General features: G+C 42.1%; 1 long non-coding RNA gene across 2 annotated transcripts in view; it reads right to left on the bottom strand.

The window, feature by feature from the left end:
* Window positions 1-12780, bottom strand: part of LOC141741799 (uncharacterized) — an 80573-nt gene that overhangs the window by 53443 nt on the left and 14350 nt on the right. The window lies entirely within an intron of this gene.

Here is a 12780-nt window from a genome sequence, read left to right as displayed (position 1 = left end):
AATGATATAAAAAAGACGGAATTCCTTTTCAAACCAACAGGAGAAAGATTCCAAAAGCGGGGCAATCAATACCACCCTGTGATCAACAGGAAATGCTAGGAATAACTGTATATCATGTGTGGCTTCAAATTTACAACCAGGACATATAATCTCATTGTAAGAAGGGAGTCAAGTTCAAGAACTTAGCCTCTACAGTAAAGCTCTCATTTTAACTAAAGAAGCTGAGGTCGACGGCCTCTCAAATGAAACAGATAAGGCGACATAGGGTTCTTGTCAGAAACAAATGTTATGTCTCTCCCTACTGAAAAGCTTAAAGATATTATCAGCAAAAGCCTAGTTGGGCCTGAAATGGGTCCCAGAGAAGTAATATTAACCAGGCTCCTGGCAGATCATTTATTTATCTCAAGCTAAATTCAATAAAGAGAGCCATATATAAGTGAGGGAAAATAATGCAGCTGCTAGTAATTTATCATTGGATGGAAAGTCATTGTTATCCTTATCTCTCCAATGATGTTCTATTTCCAACTGGTAATGAATTATGGGGCTTGCCACATCTTTACTATGTGACAGGTCAACACTACCTCATGGGTACTGTACTGTATTTATGCAATCGATAGAGAGTTTGCTGAGAAAATATTGGCAACCATTTTGTGAAAGTGACCCCGAGCTGCGTGGCCTTATGATCGCTGCTGGTGGTCAGTGGCTAGAACAGCGTTTCTATACTCCTTTAAAACAACCATTTCACTGAACGCTTTAGAAGTATTTTTCACTTTGCTCTTTATAAAGCCAAGCATGTGAAGTGAACCACCGGATTGTTAATTATAAAGCATTCTGCTCGTTTAAGCTGGCTCAGCCGCCAAAGGGATCTTTTCTGTTCCTTTGTTCCACTTATTAGAGGGATTTATTAAATCAAACTTCAGTAGAGACTTATCCAAAATTATTTGTGCCCGTGGTGTTTGGGGCACAGCAGAGGCATGAAGAGCAGAGGTTTGGCCAGGCTGCTGCTGAGATAGAAGGGCAGGCTAATGAGCAGCACCCGGGGCCCCACAGAGCTCCCAAATTCCACACGGAGTTTTAAGGTGGAAGCCACGCAACTCAACACCGCCTTCACCTTCCTCAAATCCACACCGAGGGACCCTCCCAGCACGAGCCCTGCAAGAGAGGCAGGGAAAACCAGTGCTAGCAGATGGGTGGCTTCAGGAGGAAGAGCCCTGCTGTAGGGACACTGGGCAGGGGTACGGTTTCCGGAGTAGTCCCTTCTCTGGAGCTGCTCTCCCATCCCCGAACCGATTATGTCCATGTCTCCTCTCTGCTCTACTTCTCCCCATTGGGTTCAGCTTTCATTATTCACAAGAAGGGCTCATGTGGCCAGGAAAGTCTGGATTTATACTGAAAAAACAGAAATACGCTTTTTAAATTTTATAGGCGGGGGTGTGTGTGTGTGTATATATCACAAATGACTTAAAAATTTGGATTTTGAAAAACGCCTTTCAAAAACAACAAAGAAAATTTCCAAAAACATATTTTTTCAGGAAAAAAACAATTAGCATAAGCAGCCTTTTGTCACTAAAAGTTAGCAAAGGAAAAAAAACCCCAACACAACCACCTTTTTGGCCCAGACCTCATTTCTAGATTAGCCCACTTGTTCTTCATGCCATTTAGTTCAATGCCTCCCCTTGAGCCACTTTCTCCATTGAAATTCATGTGACTGAGACGACCCATTTGTGGCCACAGATTGTTTCAACAACTGAACAATCCAGAAAATCCCATTTTGATTTTTTTTGTTTTCTTTTGTTTTGTTTTATTGGGGGGGGGGAAGGAGGGGTGGCAGGTTGTGGGAGGGTTTGGGGGTGGGGTTTTTGTGGCTTTTTGTTAGGTAGAAAAATACATCTCCCTCAAGGCAGAGTAGGGACATATATTTAAAAACAACACTTTCACTGAAGAGAAGCAGCAGCCAGCCACGGTGATGGTAAAAGTCACTGATTGCAATAACACATGGATTTTTAGCCATGCAAGGGGATGTCCAGATGAGTGGGGTCAGGACGCTGAACCCGCAGACCTTTCTAAAAGAGCACAACAGGACAGGATCGTACCTGCGTGACATCCAAAGGATGAGGAAACGAGGAGGAAAAGTAAAGCTGTCTTTTCCCATTATTGTGGGAAAAGGAAATTTGGACACCCTGGCCAGCTAAGGTTCACTTAAATAATGCATTAGGTGACCTAAATGATAATAACTAAGGTGGCTAAGATTAACTCAGATCAAAAGCAAACGCAGATAGCTCTATCCATTGTTAAATAACGAGTGTGCTTCCTGGTCACAGAGACATACTGTGCCTTCTGGCATGCATGCATGCGTTAATACGTCTCTTTGGCTCCGTATGTTTAGGAAAGTCTTAGTAATGGAAAAACAAGGGTGTTGTAGGTGAAGGCTGAAGTCCTTTGGCAGAGCAACGTGTGCAAGAGCTTGACCAGAGCCTGCTGGATTGTACTTCGGTCGAGCCTGTGATAGCAGTCTGTCAACTCCGCGAGCATTAACACTCATTCACAAGATTCAGAAAGTCAATGAGAGCATTACCATATCCTGGAGTAAATAACGTCGTTTCCCCACGTACCGACAGATATAAATTCCATATGGTTTGGCTATACCAGAAAGGGTCTTGCCCAGATCACATTAACATATGAAAGCCCCGATACTTTCATAATCAATTAACTGAAGGGGTCATCTAGCTGATGCCAGGAAGATCTTGCCTTTCTTTTAGTAGTTGAGAAAGTATGATGGATTTTTATAATTTCAACATGTAAATAGCAAAAAATAAAAAATCTAGGTGTCATAACTCATATAAACCAAGATAATCCAGAGAAATATACCCCTTGAAATCAACTATTGACTTCTGAGTCTACCATAACCAGCAAGGAGTCTGCTACTTGTCAGATACTCTTTCTCAAGTAGTTTCAAACACACTGTCAAACTTGTGTACAGCTTCTATCTCCCAGGCCTTCTACTCACATACCAAACACTCAATTCACTTTTTAATTTCCATTGTTTGCAGTCCTATCCCAAAATTTTTAAAATTAAAAACCAAAAAACCCCTAAAATATCGACTTAAAACTACTTAGGTTTACAGAGGTACAGTCTGGTAAGAATGATGTATGTGTTTAATAATATGTTCCCTGGCTAATAAAATACTAGATTATTTTTGGACTACAGAATTTAAATGGAAGGAAGTTTAACCATTAGGAACCTGTTTACTATTACCAAGAGAATAGCCAGTTGGCAGGTCAATACCTATCAGCAGAAATAAAGAACCACAGCAGCCACCTGTGCTTTAGGCTTGTCCCTATTAGGAAAAAAAAAATAAATGAAAGGGCAAAAACCAAGAAGCAAAGCTAGAGCATGCTGGGGTTTTTTTCAGCTTAAAATTAAAAAATAGAGGCCGTTGCTCTGGGACTACTGATTTCAGAGTTCAGTGCAAATGATAGCCAGCTCTTCCAGGCTTTTAAGATAAAAAAATGTGCAGTAAATACCTGCATTGAACTTTCTCTCTAGATAAACAATTGAACGTGAAGCATGTTGAAATATCTCAGACGGGTTCTTCGTGGCACGAGGATTAGCTGTGAAAGGAAGTGTGCATGCAGGGACGTTTCCCCTTCCTGTGGGAATAGTCCCACCGCTGAGCCAGTTGGAGATTGGCCATTTGGAGTTGAAAAGGCCAGTAGACACCTGTGTCAAGTGCATCCTTCCTTTACCAGATGGAAATAATTGGAGCCTTGAGAAAGTGCTCACTTATTGTCATTTGAACGGGTCAGAGAGAATCACACCTGCAGAAGAGCTGCAGTGTGTATCTCACAGACCAATGCACACCGGGTAGAATCACGGTCCCAGTACGTCAATCAGACTTTTGTGGTGGAACCTGAGGATGAGGCCATCTATTGCCACCAGTGAACATTTTCAGAGGCAGTGAAATCTCATTCCTAGATAATCTAAGATGTACATCAATCCTGAAATTAAATGCAAAGCAGAGGGGTTTTCCCCTCTGATTTCTTACTTCCAATGAAGATTATTTTTCCCACTTTTAGCAGTCAGCTACAGTTAATATGCTTTTCTGTCCTAGAAGCTTCTTTATGTACATATGCATGTATGTATTATATTGGCATTTACATATCATTAAAAATGAATTAGCATCATGTACCAGGTGATTCAGATATTGTCTAATGTAAGCACCGAGAACAACTGCATTAGTAAATATAAGCAACATTTTAAAAGCGAGTATCCTACATAACGTGTAAAATGCTCCTTATTAAAGACAGAGAAACGTTATAGTCCCAATACCAGCTAAACATTGAAATATTGGATGTTTAGGTGATGGATAAACCTACAAAGGATGTCATTTTTTTTTCTTTTATTTCTTGCCAATGAAACACCAAGACACTTGAATTCAGTTCAAGTTTGCATCGTCCAAAGATGTTCCATTTCTCAGAAGGAAAGAAATTTTCATTTAGTAAAAACTGGACTAAAAAAGCAGTGGAGATGCTTAAAATTACAAAGAAATCATTATAATTGATCCAGTCAGAAATGGGGGATGCTAATTTTTTCAAAACATTTCCTGTAATTACAAATCTTCTATAATTCTGTGATTTGATACAGGGGAAATTTAGGAAACCACTTGCTACTTGGCTTCCATTTTAAGGCCTCTGCATGTTGTACAGATGCAGTAGCAGCACCTGCAGAAGAACACTCTTGTGCTCCTGACCACCTCATGGTGAGGGTTCCTGAAGGTTTGTTGAAGTCAAATGGCACCCGGCCAGTTTTATACCAGTTATCCCATTCACAAGTTCATAGTGGCTTAACAGCTGTTACAGATATTAATGGCTAATCAATTGCTATTGATGCAATTATTCTTCTCATCCACCAGCAAAGTCTTAAATAAAGGGGCAAATATTAACTTAGGCTCCAACTGATAAGGTTTTCTTCACCGTGCTTGTATGCTATTGGCTTCCCTTCTGAACGTTGATAAGATGTTTACTGAGTAGTAAAAAAAAAAAAAAAAAAAGGAAGAAAGAACTAAGTAGAATGATTGCTGCTATGGGCAACCTTTATTTCATTATCACAGAACCTTAACCTGGACCTGTCTAACATTGCATAATGTTTTGGTACCCTGTCCCCAGTTCGTACACTTGAAGGATGACTAGCAGTGAGAGCATAGGCTTGTTCTCTCGGCTGAGAGCCAGCATGCCACCCAAGGAGCCCTTCAACATGGCCTGTGACCAAAGGAAACTCTTCCACAACGGTCCCAGTTACCAAGCAAGGCAAAAGATGATGTTGCCGGCAGTTTGCTGGTTGCCAAAACACTATTGGCAAAGGGCTCAGCAAAGGTTGAGGACACCGCTCTACAGCTCGTGCCACATGTTCCCCTAAGGAGCAAACAAGCACAAGGCGAGGCATGAAATCTGAATATTGGGACATCATTTATCACCACAGAAATGAGCGCAATGGTCTCCATGAACTTTCAGATGGACAAGCTCCCAGGGGTTTGACTGGCTAACAAGGCGACAGGTCTAATTAGGCAGAGGTTGACTGCAGCACACCCAACACAGATGAAGACACTCTCTCAGCACACGCGATACGCATTTTTTTCTTTGAAAGCAACGTGTCAACTTTCAGTTCTGTGTTGGCTTGCTAAACGACATCAAATTTCTTCAACTTCACTATTGCCCAGAATCAAGCCTCCAAGTATATAAGTAAAGAAACACTTTAACTGCCAGAAAAAGTATGTTTTTGTGTAACATATAGGAACTTCACTGCAAATATTTTAAAGCAAAAGCTCCAGCTCTCAGGGCGTCTTGTTTTAATGTGCCATTTCTTTGAAATTCTGAAAATACTTGTGTACTGATTTGTAAATATATCAATATATGCAATTCTTAGTCTCATCTGGGGTAATACAGGGTTTGTGGAGGGAGACACCATTACATTTTGCTTCCTCTTCTTGTACAATCTAAATTCTATAAGCCAGATAATTGATCTGTGAGAACAAGCCGGGATGAGTGATAAACTATCCAGGGCAAACCCCCTGTCACTTGCGTTTTTAAATCAAGGTTGAATGTATTTCTAAACTATGTGTTCTAGCTTTACCACAAGCTCGATGCAAGAATCACTAAGCAAAATCCTCTGGCTTATGGGAGTCAGCCAAGATGATTATAACGGTTCCTGATGGCCTTAAAAATCAGTAATATAGGTGAAACAGAAACTATGGCTGAAATTCATCCACGTGCAAAGCCGTCTGATAAAACTTTGAACAGAATTTCAGCCAAAGTGCTTAGAAAGTCTTAGGCCACCCTGCACCCAGTGAGATTTTCAGGAAAAGCCCCCTGAACTACACATGGAGAAGAGGAGCTATGTCAATCCTTATTAAGGTTTTGTTTTGCATACTGTGAGAGGAAATAAAAAGCATTGCCTTCTGCCCCAGGGTTGCCGCTGGAAGAGAAAGACCAGCTGGGACCTCTTGTGGAATGCAAAGGAAGCTTAACATTTATCTGCTTTTGCTCTCATTGGTATTTGTTGGAGGGGAACTTAAAATGTGCATTTCCAAGAAAAAAAAAACACAAACCTCTAAGGAAGCTCTTTTGACCTATCAGCAAGTTTTGGAAGGGCTGGAGTCAGCAGTGGCTTTGCTACGTATCCTCTGGGCTCACAGAATAGCCAGTCTGTGGTGAATAATGCGAAGGCGCCAGCGTAGGAGGACACGCACCTTGCAGCCTGCTACCTGAGAAACTCTGGTCTGTGAACCCAGTAACTTCTGCATTTCAATAACGCCTATTGGAGAATAAAATTTATCAAGGGAAATGCTGACTCCACAACTCACTAACATAAATCATCTGTTGAAGGGCAAACCACATGAAATTGCCTTGAGATTTGGAGCAGTTTGGGAAGCACATGATTTTAGCATACTGCCTTTGGCCAAGGCTTATTCCTGCCTCCCGCGAGGGGCAGGTGCCCACTGCTCCTCCCGCACGAATGCACAACCCGGGTCAGCGGGCAGAAACTGGACGCAAACACATTCACACCAACTGTACGTGGCTATTAGTAAACACACAGGTTCCACCATAAAGGGATTATATGACTCTTTCCTGGCGTCTGGAATGTGCATTATGTTACCAAACAAAGCAAATTATGCAAAGATAGGCCCAGAGGCAGAATAACCATGATGCGCTCCTACTTGTGAATACTGGGCAAATACTAACTAGCCACAATTAATTACCTGCCTCTGCTCGTTTTGTTAAATGATCAAAGTAATACATCCACTGGTTGCACATAAATGTGACTATTTGTACAAAATCTCATTTATACAGTAGCGGTGCAGGGCCGGATCCTGCAGGATTTGCCATTACTCACATGCAAGTCGCCTTATTGAGGGAATTGCTTCTAATTACTTAGCAGCAGGACTGCAGGACGTAGCCTGACTTCTGCAATATTAAGGTGATAAGGATATATAGCAGAGCAAGGGTAAAATCAATTGTTCTTAGATTTCTTCTCTTCCTCATCGGCCCACCTGACACACATGAAATATTTGTGAAATCAATTTCAGAACGACCAGACGAGGTACTGGAAGTACCACAGTCAGTTCATCAGTTGGCTCTTCCAGGAACACTTCAGGAATTAGGATGGAAGTATATTACTTCCTTTCCCACAGGATAACTGCAGTGAATACAATAACCCTTGTTCTGAGAGATACCGCCGCGCACGCTGCCGCACACACTCTATCAAATGAACATCGTTTGCCCCCATTCAGCAACAGCTGTGCAAAGGACCCTTGTATACACCTTAAACTTTCTTTCCTCATTTCTTCAGCACCGTGCGGGGTTTTGTATCAGCCCTGAATCACGCCAAGGTCCTTCAAAGTCAGTTTTTGTGGCTCCGTTACCCGCACGCAGTTGTATTCACCCCCCACAGAGCCTATGTGGGCAGTCTGCCTCTTGCACGATGCAACCAGAGCCGCGGCTCTCCTTCCTCAGCCGGGCTGTCTAAAAGGAGAACTGTGTTATCAGCCCACCTGGAGCAGAAAACACAGAGGGACAAGGACACTAACAGGGCTTGGTTGCTGGACCACTGAAGTCCTTCGGTAGTTTTCTCCTGCCCACAGTCGGTTTTGGAGGCTGACTGTTAGATTTCCGTCTCAGGCCACTCAGTCCCTGTTCGCTCACAATAAGGCAGAAGAAGTTTCACAGGCCTTAGCAAATCCAGCCCATGGTTTCACTCTCCTTATGCGAGCTTTGCATACGCTCTCCTGGCACAGAAAAAGCAAAACTTTGCAATAAAGGTAGGGAATTAGGTTCGCCAAGAATTTTGATAAAAGCGCGTACAAAAGCAGCTCTACTTAGTGTCAGTGCAGACCCTTTAAAATGCATACATGAATATTTATGCAGTTTCCCTTTCTTTCAAGAATTGTTTGTTGCTCTATTTGATCATAGTACTTCTCCAGCTCCTAATATTTTTGGATAATGTTCTTGCCTTCATTTGTAATCACTCTTTATTCGGTGTAGAAGATGGATTTTTCCAATTTTGTGCTATTATATACCTTAGCATGGAAAGGATTAGATGGGTTTTTCTTTTTCCTTTTAGTCCTTATTTAACTGCTTGTGAGCTTCAGGGATTTATATCCCAGTAGGTCTAATTCCAGGATTATAGGTATCTAGATATCCAGTAAATCATTTAGCAGCATATAGGTTTAAGGCAACTCCAAATAACCCCTCCAGTTAGCTCTCCAGCTAAAACCAGAAGTTAGCTAGAAGCACTAGATTTGAGTCAGAGTTATAAAGTAATGCAGAATCACTAATTTACAGTCTGATTATACTTCCTTCAAAGGCACTGACAAAATTTATACCCACTTCAGTGAAAACATGGCAAGGCCTTCAAATCCTCTTGCTTTAGACGCTTTCCCTCTTCCTAGCCAAATACTAATCAAAGTCTCCTCCTCCTCTGATTTAAGGTTCAGCTCTCATTCCCATAACTGTTGCATTTTTATTTAGATAAACACTGTCAGGTTGAGTTGACCCAAAATTTAGATTTATTAAAAATGAAATAAAATGTGCAACAGAAAGCTTTCTGTATTTGTTTTTCTAAATTCCAGTGAAAGCAGCTTCTCGGTTTGGACTTCAATTTTCCTTGGCACCATCTGCAGCCTGAACATTGCAGCACTGTGCTCGTACACGAAAACAAACAGGGGGCAGACAAATGTGAAATTGAGTTATAGGTTTTCCTTGTTTGGGCTTAGCAAAAAGTAAACGTGTGGTATTAAAGATCAAAAGCAAATCTGTTTTTTTAGGATCTATCATTCAGAATAATTAAAAGCAATAGTAATAGGCAAGATAAGGAAATCAGTGCTTTTAACTGTGCCTTTTAATTTGCTCGTGCCCCTTTAAACATGGCAGAGTGAGTGAGAAAGCCTTTGTCCTGGCAGAGCAGTCAGTACAACCAGGGACCCATGCCAGTTCTCACCAGGCGTGTCTGAGGGTTTGTCACGCCGTGGTTTTAGGTAAGGCATTGTTCCACTGGCACCAACACCAGCAACGCTGGAGAGGCACAGGTGTTTCAAGGTCAGGTTTCTGGTTTGGTTGGAGATGCATGGAGGTGTTAAATCCATCATTTGATATATTCGTAGCACTGGCTGGTTCTCTCCAACCTGTGCAAGAAGGTGCTTTTGTACCCGACAGTTTTCTTGCAGTAGAGAGTATTACGGAGCAAGAGACTGCGAAGGGACACAAACCCAGCACAGAGGCCACTTACCACACACAGGGAAAGAACCTGGTTGTTCTAACAGGGCCTGGAGGAAACCAGGACTGCATCTGGGGTGTGGTAAGGTGATAAAACTGAGCATCCCTCCCACCCCTAAGGGTAAGTGCTTGTTTAAACTCTCTTTATATTGGGTGTGTCAGAGGTGTGGGCCTAGAGGATCTGCCATAGCCAGAATTAACACGTGTTCTTCTCCTGAAGAACAGATATAAAAAGGCCTTTCCAGACAGAGGCTTTTTGCCCATGTGAGTGTCAACACAGAGTTCATTTCAGGCGAGTTCTGTGGCGAAGAGAAAGGTAAGGTTAGGTGAGGAGCCCTTCCCATCAAACCAAACTTGAAGGAAGGCCAGGACTGCAGGGCTGGATTAGGACTGGGCACATCCCAACACACAGGGCAGTGAGTAAGATGCATCACCTCAAGGAGGCACTGATTCTCAGAAATGCGCCTTACATTTACAGTTCCCTTACTCGTACAGGATGGGAAGGTGGGATTTGAGTATGCACCATCACCCTGTGCACTGGCTCAGGCAATTAGGCCAGTGAATAAGACGAACAGTCAATCCCAGTTCTCCTTGCCACCGTGTCCATCCTGCAAGGAGTGGGCAACCAAGCAGGTAGACTTGTTTACTCCTGCATGCCTGGATCCGTGGGCCAGAGAGCCAACAAAGGGGACAACAGAGCCTCCAGTTCATTTATCTTTATCCCCTGGGCAAGCGAAATGAAGCCTCCTTCACCATGTAGCCTTCTTTTACTCAATCTTCTCTGCAAACCATTCCCTACCTATGGCCACAGCACATTCAGCTAGCTCAATCCTTTTAAATGGGCTTGAGCAAGTTGATTTATAAACGAATGAACAGTGAACACGGAGAAATAACACATTCCATTGGTGCCATGTCATCCTGGTCCATCATTCATAAAACTTCATGTGCAACCAGACCCTGTCAACAGTCGTGCCTCAGAGAGCGTGCAGGATCAGCAGTCTCCAGTCTCAGAAACAGACAACATCTAAATCCACCACCAATTCAGTAACATCTCTGCCTGAATATGATAGATAAGGATTTCAGGAAGGCATGTCAAAGATAAAAGGAAAGCTACCCCTTGCTCTTGTTTAATTTCCCTTCCAATTTCCTAAAAGGCCTGTTGCGGGAATGACTGTCACCAGAAAGATACAGGGCCCAATTTACAGCCCTTGCACAGAACTGCAATAAGCAGTTGCAGTCTATAATTTTCAAGTAACACCACATTTATGAAAACTGCAACAATCCCTTTTGCCGTGATTTGTGGACTCTGATGGCAGAAGAGCCAACCTCTCTCTCATGCAGCAGAGAGCAAGAAGAGAGAAAGATGAAGAGAAACAAACTGGCTGCTGCCTCAGCATGTAGTCTGCAAAATAAATAAAAAACAGTCTTAAAAAGTGTTAATAAAATATCCGCTAAGAGTAGAAGGGGAGATTAGAGCTGACAAGTTGGCCATAGGGCCTTCTTCAGGCTCTTCCAGTTAGAACTGAGACAAGATGACAAGTTGAGAAACTGAACTATGTTGACATGGCCTGCATTTTCATAAATTTCTTGCTCCTTTTTTATATATTAAAAAAAAATATCTTCAGAATAAAAAGGATAGAATTCAAACAAAGGCCTGTAATACTATGCAGTTCTCCTAAGCATCCTGTACCAAGCTTTGGAACAAATGCAAGGGTAACTGAAAGACCCATAACCGACAGTGCGTTATATTTACGGAGTAATCATCTCTAATTTTTTTCACCAAGGATTCTATTTGAGTGGAAAGACTTGAGCATGAGTTGGATGAGGTACCAGATCATCCTGCAATTTTTAGGGAGAGCAGTCTTACTACTACAAGAGCGAACCAGAAAATATAGTGGTTAGAGCGTATTATCTTTTAGGCTTTTTTCAAAATCCTATCAGAATCAGCAGAAAAGCTTTCATTAAATCTAATCCCTTTCTGAAAAACAGTTAAATTCTTTCTGAATTGGGATTAAAATTGCAACATTTGTGAAACATTCATGAAGAAAGCAGGGATGCTTTTATAAATGGCTGAAACAGCAAGCATTTACTCCCCTTACACCTCCAAAGCGTCAAACTCAGAGTTCCACATTATCCCCTTTTCACTCACTCTGTGCTTCAGGCAACTTTAATGTTTTAAATCTTTAGCGTCTCCTCTTTTTCCCCAAAAAAGCAACTCCATTACTAAATAACTGATAACTATGCCTCTAGTTTTGCTGTCTGGGAGTTTCTTTCCCAATCCAACATTTGGGAACTGGGAGTTCTTCTCTAAATTGCTCAGACGAAGCATAGGTAACATGAGAGATTTTCCAATTACATCATTTTACTTTTATCGTCATCATCATCATTATGATTTTTGTCATGATCTTTTCTTCGGCATTTTAGTTATTACCTAACCGAGCCGTACAGTGCAGCACAGCACATAGTCGGCTTTCACATTTCAAATGAGCACAGCCATGCAGAGATTAGAGGTCCAACAAAGAGTTTATCATAAGTGCATCTAGTACCGTTTGTAACCAGCGAACTGCACAACACCAGTACAACTGAGCTGCAGGCTGGCAGGTTACAGAAGTCTTCCTCATGCAGTAAGCTCCGGAACAAGGATGTTTCAAGAGAATGGGGTTTTATTAGCTTCAGTCACACTTTCAGTTGCATCGCGGTTTTGATGTTCCCTCCACCTTCTTTGAGGGGGCAGTGGAAGATGCAAATCTTAATCCCTTCTGAGCACAGAGGGCTTGAAAGGCAATAGAATAAATGTCTTCACCATATTAGGCATATTAGGAAAGCAAGGAATAGAGAGTTTACACCCTTGTAATGAGTTCTGCAATCCTAAACTTCAGCAGAAGAACTTAAGTCATTGGTCCCGCTGGAGAAACCATGCCTGAAAGGGATGACATTTTGACAAGGGCCCTCTTAGAGACCTTTTTGTTAAGGTTGTGTCAGAAACTGCACTCACCTGTGCTGGAGGTGGCC

Source organism: Larus michahellis, chromosome 4 (genome assembly GCF_964199755.1).
Source record: "Larus michahellis chromosome 4, bLarMic1.1, whole genome shotgun sequence".
In the NCBI taxonomy this organism is placed as follows: domain Eukaryota; kingdom Metazoa; phylum Chordata; class Aves; order Charadriiformes; family Laridae; genus Larus; species Larus michahellis.
Note: the sequence above shows the minus strand (reverse complement) of the source record. Positions and strands in the feature narration are given on the sequence as shown.